The sequence below is a fragment of the Daucus carota genome, chromosome 1, assembly GCF_001625215.2.
Source record: "Daucus carota subsp. sativus chromosome 1, DH1 v3.0, whole genome shotgun sequence".
NCBI classification, from domain to species: domain Eukaryota; kingdom Viridiplantae; phylum Streptophyta; class Magnoliopsida; order Apiales; family Apiaceae; genus Daucus; species Daucus carota.
The window spans coordinates 3,755,550-3,765,683 of record NC_030381.2 but is presented as its reverse complement, the minus strand read 5'-3'; positions in this window follow the sequence as shown (position 1 = coordinate 3,765,683).

Genomic DNA, 10,134 nt, shown 5'->3' with positions numbered 1-10,134 from the left:
AGTGCATACAAATTTTCAAAAACATGGCTACAAAGACTAATCATGCAAATAAAAATATATTAATCCATAAAAATTAATTAAATTATATAATTATAATATAATAATAATGACTGATATCGGGGGACGCATTCATTGATCTGATCAAACTTAATCCGACGTTACTTTATTCAATATGAGAAATCGGAAAAATGTATGATACTGAAATTACTTGCATCGCTGTCGTCCCCTTTCTCTAAGTTGAGGTTAATGCCACATGTAAAGATGCAACATAAAAATGCGAGGATTAAATATTTGAATGAGCAAAATTTACGATATTATAATCCACGAAAAACACATCATCATCAATCCATATTATTGTCACATGAGAATTATCCGATAATTATGAATAAATAAAATGACTTTAACTATATAGTAGTAGCGAGACCGAGAATTTTAAGGAATTCTTAAATTTAGACAATAGGATGTTCAAAAGAACGGTCAAAAATGTGATTTTACATGAGCCTAAATTTTTTATGACTAATCAATATTTATAATTTTAGATCAGTCTGATAAATCTTCTTTTAAATTATGCGAGTCTTCTTCAATCTTCACATCCTACAGATTTATTTACTTGATTGAAAAATTACAATCTCCAGATTAACATGTATTATGTGTCGTACATGAATTTTCGAGTATTATACGAGATAAAATTAAATATTTTCTATTTTATAAAATTAAATTTATACTCATCTACATAAATATCGTAACTATAAGTATAAATATATAATTACAGTGAGAGAAATAATATTTAAATTAATACAAGTTAGCATTCGGAATGACAAATTTTTAGAAATTTAACAGTGACTTTATAATTTACTGGCACAAAATTTTCATTATATTAGTGGTTGAAAATAGATATAAAAATAACACATATTTATCTTTTTAAATACATAATATTTCTTTTAGATGAGTGAATATTTACAAATGTATATTTTTACGGCATGCTCTATTGAATTTAATAATTTATATTATTCCATAAATAAGTTAAGTGCATAAAAATTTCCTAAAATATGGCTACAAAGACTAATCATGCAAATAAAAATAAATTAATGCATAAAAATTAATTAAATTATGTAATTATAATTATAATAAATAATAATGACTGATGTTAGATTATCTCAAACGGCGTTGGATATAATCGTTGGCTAAATGGGACCTGTAAGACATTATGTAAAATTTGCTGAACCTGTACGACATTTTGCTTCAATGGTATTGGCTATATTGGTTGACTATAATTTAAAAATAGTATGTGATTAATATTTTAGATTGTTAAAATAGAATATATATGATGTGCAATCTTTTTACAAATTTCTTACAGACCTGTAGAGGTTCGACAAATTTAGTTATCCATAGGAGGTTGGCTAAAATTATAAATAACAGCTGAGTATGGTTGGAGCATGAGTTTTTCGAGCTGTTGGCTAAATTTTTTTATTTTTAGTATGCTAACTCACTTTTTAGCTAAGGCCTTTTACTGGTTGTAGATGCTCTTGGGGGATGCATTCACCGATTTGATCGAACTTAATCCGTCATTACTTTATTCAATACGAGAAATCGGAAAAATTTATGATCCTGAAATTACTTGCCCCGCTCCCGTCCCCATTCTCTAAGGAGTCATTTGTTAAATCTAGATAGCTGTTCTGGATGACTGGAAATCTAGATGATCTGTTAATATGAATTTCTGAATGAATCACGTTATTTGTTAACAATGATTTAAATCTATCTAAATGATGATAATTTTGAAATATGTTTTCGTAAATGATTAATGTCATATTTCCAGAAGCCTTCCTTCGCTCTTAATTTATATTTATTAATATAAAAATTTATTCTCTCATGTTCATGCATCACTCTTTTCCCCCATTTTTGTTTATATATTAAGAAAATTAAAAATAAAATGGAGAGTTTTTTTTTTTTGAAACCATAAAATGGAGAGTTTAAAGAATATTGGTAGAATTGACATCTTAAAAATATAACAAGTTTTTAGTAACTATATATATTATATTATATTTGATGGCTAATTAGAAGATGCAATTACAAAAAAAAAAAAAAAAATTAATAAAAATCAATGATTTGCTATCAAAATGATCCGTATGGATGTGACATTGCTAACTGAATTCAGATAATTTAGATTTTGGGTCCGAAATCGGGAGTAGGGATCGTATTCACTAAATTCTAAACAATGGTCGATCCTTATATAATATTTGATTAAAAAGAAAATATGATTTATTTTATATTTAATTTAATATAATATAATACGTGATACATAATTGATCAAATTCAGAGTATTTAAGAAATAATAATATTTTTTTAAAAGAATTATACATATATTATGTAATAAAATTGTATAAATGATATGATATAATATATACAAATTTATTTTTATTTTATACAATTAATCGTTCGGTGCGTAGCACGGGTAAAATGCTAGTTGTAAATAATTATAAGGCGGAAATTAGAGATCATTCTCGATTGATATTCAGCGCCAAGTCAATGATCCTTAATTTTTTTAATACATTTATCAACTATTTTAAAGAAATTTTATGAACACCTCCTGAGCAGGGACAATGTAGCAGGGTTGAACAAAAATGGTTCCAATTTCGCTTGTATTCGGTATAAACAAACACCTACGAACGGTAACATATATAGCGATGCCGAGCACATTATAGATTCTTACTTTAGGATGAACAATGGGATCACAATCCTGGAAATGAAAGACCTTGCAGTTGATATGCTAAAAACTATCATATATTAACCAGAAAAGGGTTGAAGGGAAAGAAAATACAAATACTTCTTGGAGCTAAAAAGAATCAACCTGAGCTATTTCCTCATATGTGCTGATCATCCATGCTCTGCTCTTCAAGTTTGTGACAACATCATCAACAACCATATTGATTCCATGCCTGAGAGTCATTGCCTTCATTCCAGGTGCCACAGATTTGCTCCCTTCCGAGTAAATTGCACACGTCAGGACTTAGGATTGTGGTACAGGTGGTACCTAAAGACATGTAAACATAAACTTGAGCATTAGCTATACTCAGTGAGACACAATATTGCCCAGGGTTCCACTCAGATAATATCATTGGCTAAGTGGCAGCATCTGCTTTCATATAAACTATATTCATGCATTTCAGTTCAAGTAAATAAGAATAAATAAAAAATGACAAATCTGGCATGCACCAGTGGTGAAGATTTTAACAGGCAGTGAATGTATATTTTTTGGGCTAGTCGGTTTATATTTTACAAGAAAATTTAAAGAGAAGGAAAGAGTCACTTATAAGTCTTAAAATCTTAATCAAAGTACATTGCTTAATAAATTGAAATGGTTCCTGAACCATACTACATTCAAATACAGGAAGTGTTCTGAAATTAATAAAGGGCAATAGTCAAAAGGTGCATCCATTATATTCTTTAAAAATAAAAGAGGTTGTTCTGAATATATAAAAAAATTATAGCATCAAGGGAAGGACCTTGTACCACTTTTTTCCTTTATTGTCTCGCAATTTCTTTCTCCAAGTTCGTGATACAATAACTAAGTTCACTTTCAAGCTTCTTCAGGCCTATTACATAATATGAAATTAATAAGCACCAAGTATTCTGTTTTCTTTCGCAGCAGTTTTGTCGACCAATAGCACTAGGCTTCCACAAAGTTGTGAGAAACACGAATACTAATGTCATAAGCTTACAGATATAAAGACTCGACTCAGCTGACTCAATGTAAAGTAAACAATGCTTATACTGATAAAACAAATCATGCCAGAAGTTATGAATAAATTGCCCTAGTTCAAAGAGTTTCATGAGAGATTATGCATAATCAGTAAAGAAGACGTCCCCGTCCACATCCTATATTAAACGACAAATAATATTAGCATTTGGTATCCACCTTTAGGGGTGAGCAAAACTGAACCGGACCGAAATAACCGAACCGAACCGTACAATTTCGGTTCGGTTCGGTTTTGAATTTTTTTAAAAATCCGGTTATTTCGGTTTTTGGTTTTAACCGAATAAAACTTCGGTTCGGTTCGGTTTTCAAAATTAGAATTTTGGTTTAACCGAACTAACCGAAATATTAAAATTATATATATTTTATATACAATAATACAAGTTATAGATACGATAACCTCTATGATTGGAGGTAAAAGATTATTAATATGCAAGTAGAAAATTGAGAATTGCATGAAGTAGTTGTTATTGAGATCTAATGTTTTGTTGCTTGCATCTATAGTGGAATCCTGTCATTCCTCCCCAGTCCCCACAATGAAGTCGATTTCAGGCACAACAGCGGCTCCAGACATTTTAGTCCTGGGAGGGGCACTGGAAATTTGCAACAAAGAATTGTTTCCTAATTATAACTCTCCAAAGAAGTTAAAAAAATTAAAAAAAATGCAAGATGTCAGTAAAACAACCAGCAAACTGAAAACCAACGGGTAAATAGGCTTATTAGTCACTGTACTATATGTCAACTTTCAGTTTGGTCACCAGGTCAAAAAAGCTTTCAATCGACTAACTAAACCTGTAATACCTATCACACGCAATACTGTAGTAAATCATTGTTTCATGACCGTTAAATAAGATTTGACTTTAACGGAGAGGTGTTAACTTTTGCCACATCCCCCTGCAGATGCATGCCACGTCTGCGAATTAACCCGAACCCGTAAACCGAACCCGTAACCCGAACCCACAACCCGTAAATACAAATTACAACCCACCCGCTAGTGAAGAAGCTACGCAGTCGAAGTGAAGTGAGATACGAAGGCGGCTAATCGGAGACGTAATCGGAGACGAAATCAAGCACAGACGCGTCGTCTAATCGAGGAATCATGTAAGTTTCTTCGTTCCTTCTATCATTCCTGTGATATTCTTGTGCAATTCATGTTTTCTTTGTTGATTTCTCGCTATGTGAAGAACCCTAATTAGTGTTCTGTGCAATTTATGTGCAATATATGCGTTTGTTGTTGTTTGCCAGGCCGTATAATTTGGTTGTGTATTATGGGGGTCATTTCATGACAAGCGTAGCTTATCAGTATAGTGGACCTAAGAGCAAGGTATTTAAGAGAATTGATGTTGATAAACTTAGTGTTAAAGATATTAGGGAAATGGTTAGGGATGTAGTCAGTGATGATGATAAGTTGTATATGATGAGGGATGGTGTGACCCCTGATGAGGGTTTTAAATTGTTGGTGAAGGATAAGCATGTGTTAGAGTTGGTGAATGCTTCAGAAATGACTGGTGTTTGTAAGATACATGTTTACCATGCTTACTCTCAAGCTCCACTTCCTCCTGTATTAGAAGACAGTGAAGATGAGGAAGAGGCTGTGAAGGAGAGTGAGGCAGATAATATGATTTGGGATGTTGGGAACAATGAGAAAAATCAGGATGATGAGGAGATTTCAATTATCGAAGTACCGAAAAAATGCACAGCAAGGAAGAGAGTATCTAAAGGGAAGGAAATTTTAATAGAACAAGCAGATGAGGAAGATGAAGAAAGGATTAGTGGGGAAGAAAAAGCAGATGAGGGCAATGAAGATGGGGAAAATACAGATGAGGATTATGAAAATGAAGACAGTGGACATGATAGTGAAGATAGTGATGAGGATAATGACTGGAGTGATGAAGAATTTGGAAACATGAGGAAAATAAGAGATGAGGTTAGGAGGGAACAAAAGACTATAGATGAAGAGCAAACTCAGTTTATTAAAGACACTGTTGAAGGCCACAGAAATGCAGATGAGGGCAATAAAGATGGGGGAAATATAGGTGGGGGAAATGTAGTTGTGGACACAAGTGAGTCAGAATATGAACCTGGCAGTGAAATGGAGAGTGATGATGAGTTGTTTGCCTACACAGAACCGAATTTAAGTGTTAAAAAGAAGAGGGTAAATCAGCCTTTTAACACTTCTACAGCTGGAAAGGATATCAAGTGGAAGCCAGGTTTAATATTTTCAAGTAAAGAGGATTTTAGAAAAGCAGTTAGGGAGTTTTCCCTAGCAACTGGTAGGCCACTTAGGTATGTTGTGAATGACCAAAAAAGAATACATATAGTGTGTGCCAAGGGTTGTCCTTTTAGGATGTGGCTGTCCTATATGTTAGAGTTTGAGGGATGGCAGATAAAGACAGTGCTAGATGACCATAATTGCATATATCAATACTCAAACAAGCTTGTCACTGTCAAATATCTTGCTGATCTTTATGGGAGTAGGATAAGAAGGAATCCTAATTGGAAGTTAACAGAGATGCAGGATGAATTCAAGAGAGTGTTGAAAGTAGAAATTTGTGGAGCAAAGTGTTGTAGGGTTAGAAAGATGGCCCTCAGTGGTGTGCAGGAAGAGATGAAACATCATTATGCTCAGTTGAGAAGATTTGGTGGAGAGATTCTCAGAAGCAACAGGGAAAATACAGTAAAGATATGCACAACTAGACAAAATGAAGGTGATGCTCCAAACTTTCAGAGATTTTATGTTTGCTATGCTGAGTTGAAGAAGGCTTGGAAGGTTGGTTGCAGGCCTGTCCTTGGGCTAGATGGATGCTTCCTAAAGACAGTTTGTGGTGGTCAGTTGTTATCAGCTGTGGGGAGAGATGGAAACAACTCCATATTCCCAGTTGCCATGGCTGTTGTAGAAAGTGAGTCTTACGACAGTTGGAGATGGTTTTTAATGTTACTTCAGGAGGATCTTGATCTAGGCAATGGATTTGCACATACTCTGATATCTGATCAGCAAAAGGTACTTATAGCTATCTTGAATTTGTTTTTCTATTTTGTCTACAATTTAATTGATCTTTGTGTTGTACTTGGTCTATTTACAGGGATTGGACAAAGCTGTGAAAGAATTGCTTCCTCATGTAGAGCATAGAAATTGCACAAGGCATATTTATGCAAATTTGAGAAAAAAACATGGAAGTGAAGCTGTGAGAAATGCTTTTTGGGTTGCAAGTACTGCCACACATCCAGAAGCCTTCAAAACTGCAATGAAGCACCTGGAGAAGCTATCAAAGGGAGCTGCTGAGACACTAGAAAGGTTTGATCCCAAGGTGTGGTCAAAAGCTTTTTTTCAGACATACTCCAAAACTGATAGCACTGAAAACAACATCTCAGAGTGCTTCAATTCATGGATTTTAAAATCAAGGTACATGCCTATCATTGACATGTTGACTGACATTCATGATTTAATTATGGAGAGACTGCATCAAAAGAGAGATGCAATGAAAAATGTGGATTGCACTATAGTACCTAGAGCTAAAAAACTTTTAGATGAGTCTGTCTTGGCTAGTTGTGAGTGTTCTGTTCTTTGGGATGGTAGACAGAATTTTCAGGTGAAATGGAGGGGGATAGGGTACTGTGTTAATTTAGAGGATGGAACATGTTCATGCAGGGTATGGGAGCTCACAGGCATCCCCTGCTTACATGCTGTTTCTGCCATCCAACATATGAGAATGAATCCCATTGATTTTGTGTCAACCTACTATTCAAAGGCAGCCTACATGAGGACCTACAGCCACTGTTTGGAGGTTCTCAGAGGTGAACCTTTTTGGGAGGAAGTAGATGGTGATACAGTCCTCCCCCCACCTATTGTCAAACAACTTAGAGGGAGGCCTAAAAGGCAGAGAAGAAGGGAGGGATGGGAAGGGGTGAGCAGTTCTGGGAAATTGTCAAAGCTAAGTAGGCAGGGTAGGGTTATGCATTGCACTAAGTGCAGAAAAGCTGGGCATAACATCTCATGTTGCCCTGACCTTGGAAAAAGCAAGAAAAAAAGGAGTAGGAAGAAGAAGACAACTGAAGAAGAGGATGAAGTGGAGAGAAGAGAAATGGAGATAGAAACAGGTGAGGCTGAGCTCATGGAGGAAGCATTGAGGAATGAGGGCCAACCACCCACATCACCAATTACTCCAAGAAGAAGCCAAAGGTTATCACAAGGGACAGTAGACACACAGTCAACAATGGATGACACTCAACCACCCACATCTGTCTTTGTAAGTACTATTATTATTTAATTTTAATATTCAATAATTTATGCACTGTTCTAATTAAATTAATGGTGCAGATGCCAACTCCAGGATTCAATATTTCAAAGAGGACTGGGGGGACTCCAATTGCAGACAAGCCTCGGACATCAAGAAAAATTAAAACAGTCAAAGGCTTCACAGCCCCTAGAAGGAAGAAATAGTTTTTTATGTATTTCAAGCCATGTGCCTTTTGTAAGCTTTAGACAAGCTGTAAAAATTAAAACCATGTCCTGTGACAAGCTATGGCCTACTGTGAAGAATCTTATGTCAACATCTTATGTTTTTGATGCTTTTGATATGTTCAACTGTAGAGAATCTTATGCTTTTCAATGTTATTGCTTTGCTGTTTTGTGAATCTGCAGGGGGGAGGTTCCCTCATTATTATTAGTATTAATTATATGTTGATTGTGAAGGAGGAGATGGGTCTGAGTTTTGATTGTGAAAGAAAGAGATAATGGGCAGGTGTGGGTTATAACAGGGTGGGTGTGGGTTATAATGGGTGGGTTTTAATGGGTGGGTTATAAAAAATGGATCTGCCATGTCACTTGCCACATACTCATTCTGTTAGTGAACTTAACAGAACTAACGTCAAAAACGAATTTGAAAGTTGTTTGTAGTTGAAGTGTTTGACTGAAAGCTTTTTTGACCTGGTGACCAAACTGAAAGTTGACATATAGTACAGTGACCAATAAGCCTATTTACCCGAAAACCAACACACATGTAACAGAAGACCGTAAAATGATATAAACAAAAGGCAAAGGAAATCCGCGAAAATGAACTCGTAGGCGCTTCATTCGGACAGAACGTGAATCTTTACATATTATCAAAGCTTTAAACCCCAGGAAGACTACTATTTTAGCAGCATAAGACTGGAGCCTGTGCACAGAATTTCATGAGAACCAAAGAGATGAAAGAATGAATCCATCAAAATATATCATCAAACAAAATTTAATGAGAACGAAAGAGATAAAAGAAATGAATTCATTAAAACCTATTATCAAACAAGTAGTGTGAATTCATGTTCGATCAATTTTTTTGAGACTACTCACTAGAGATGTTCAAAAAATCTGAAATCTGAAATCCGATCCGATCCGATCTGGAAAAAAAATCTGAAAAAACCGATCCGAAAAAAACCCGGTCTGGCCCGGCCCGGTCCGAGGGCCTAAAACAGGCCTAGTATTTTCAAAAAAAATCCGGATTTTATAACTTAACCAGGCCTAGTATTTTTGGGAAAGCCCGGCCCGGCCCGGCCCGATTTTTAAAAAAGCCCGGCCCGATCTGGTTTCAAAAAATCCGGATTTTTTTGGCCCGGTCTGGATCTGGCCCGAACAGATCTTTTGTGCATCTCTACTACTCATCGGGGCACATAGATGATTCGACGTTTGACGAGGGCTCAGGCATTGTAGAGCGTGAGAGACAGGTGGAGGTCGTTGTTGTAGAAGGCTACTGGGCGTCTGCAGGAATTTCCCAGACAAGTAATCAAAAATGTGGACGATACAGACTGCAGTATAGAAAGGAAGCTAGAAGGACGCAGCTTAGAGAGGGTTTAAGAAGTACTTTAGTCCCGTTGAATAAAGGGTAACTTTGTAATTGCACACTGATTTTTTTGGCTCAGCAAAACCCATGTTGCAGCATTATATATATAATAGATAGATTATATTTTAATGAAATCATTAGTATAGATAGTTCTAAAAGTAAAATTTACGCTAAAATAGATATATCTAAAGCAATTCATTCACTCTCAGAATACAACTACCATCGACACTATTGAAAATTTAAAATTATCAAAATAGAAAAATTATTTATTATTGAATAGAATCAATTGATTATTTAAAAAGATTTTCTATAAACATAATAAAATTTTAAATACATTTTATGGCGGCCGGTTGCGTAAGAGCCTCCTAGTTGGCTCTTAAATATAATATAAAAAATTGGGCTCTTAGTGATTTAGTACAAAGTTAAGAGCATGAACTCCAAAAATACTCTCTATATTTTTTATTTATATCATATTTTATTCATGTTGGGCTTCACTAAAACAAAGATCCAAATTCAAAAGTGGAGATGAATTGAAGGAAAAGAGTTTTTTATTAATAAAAATAA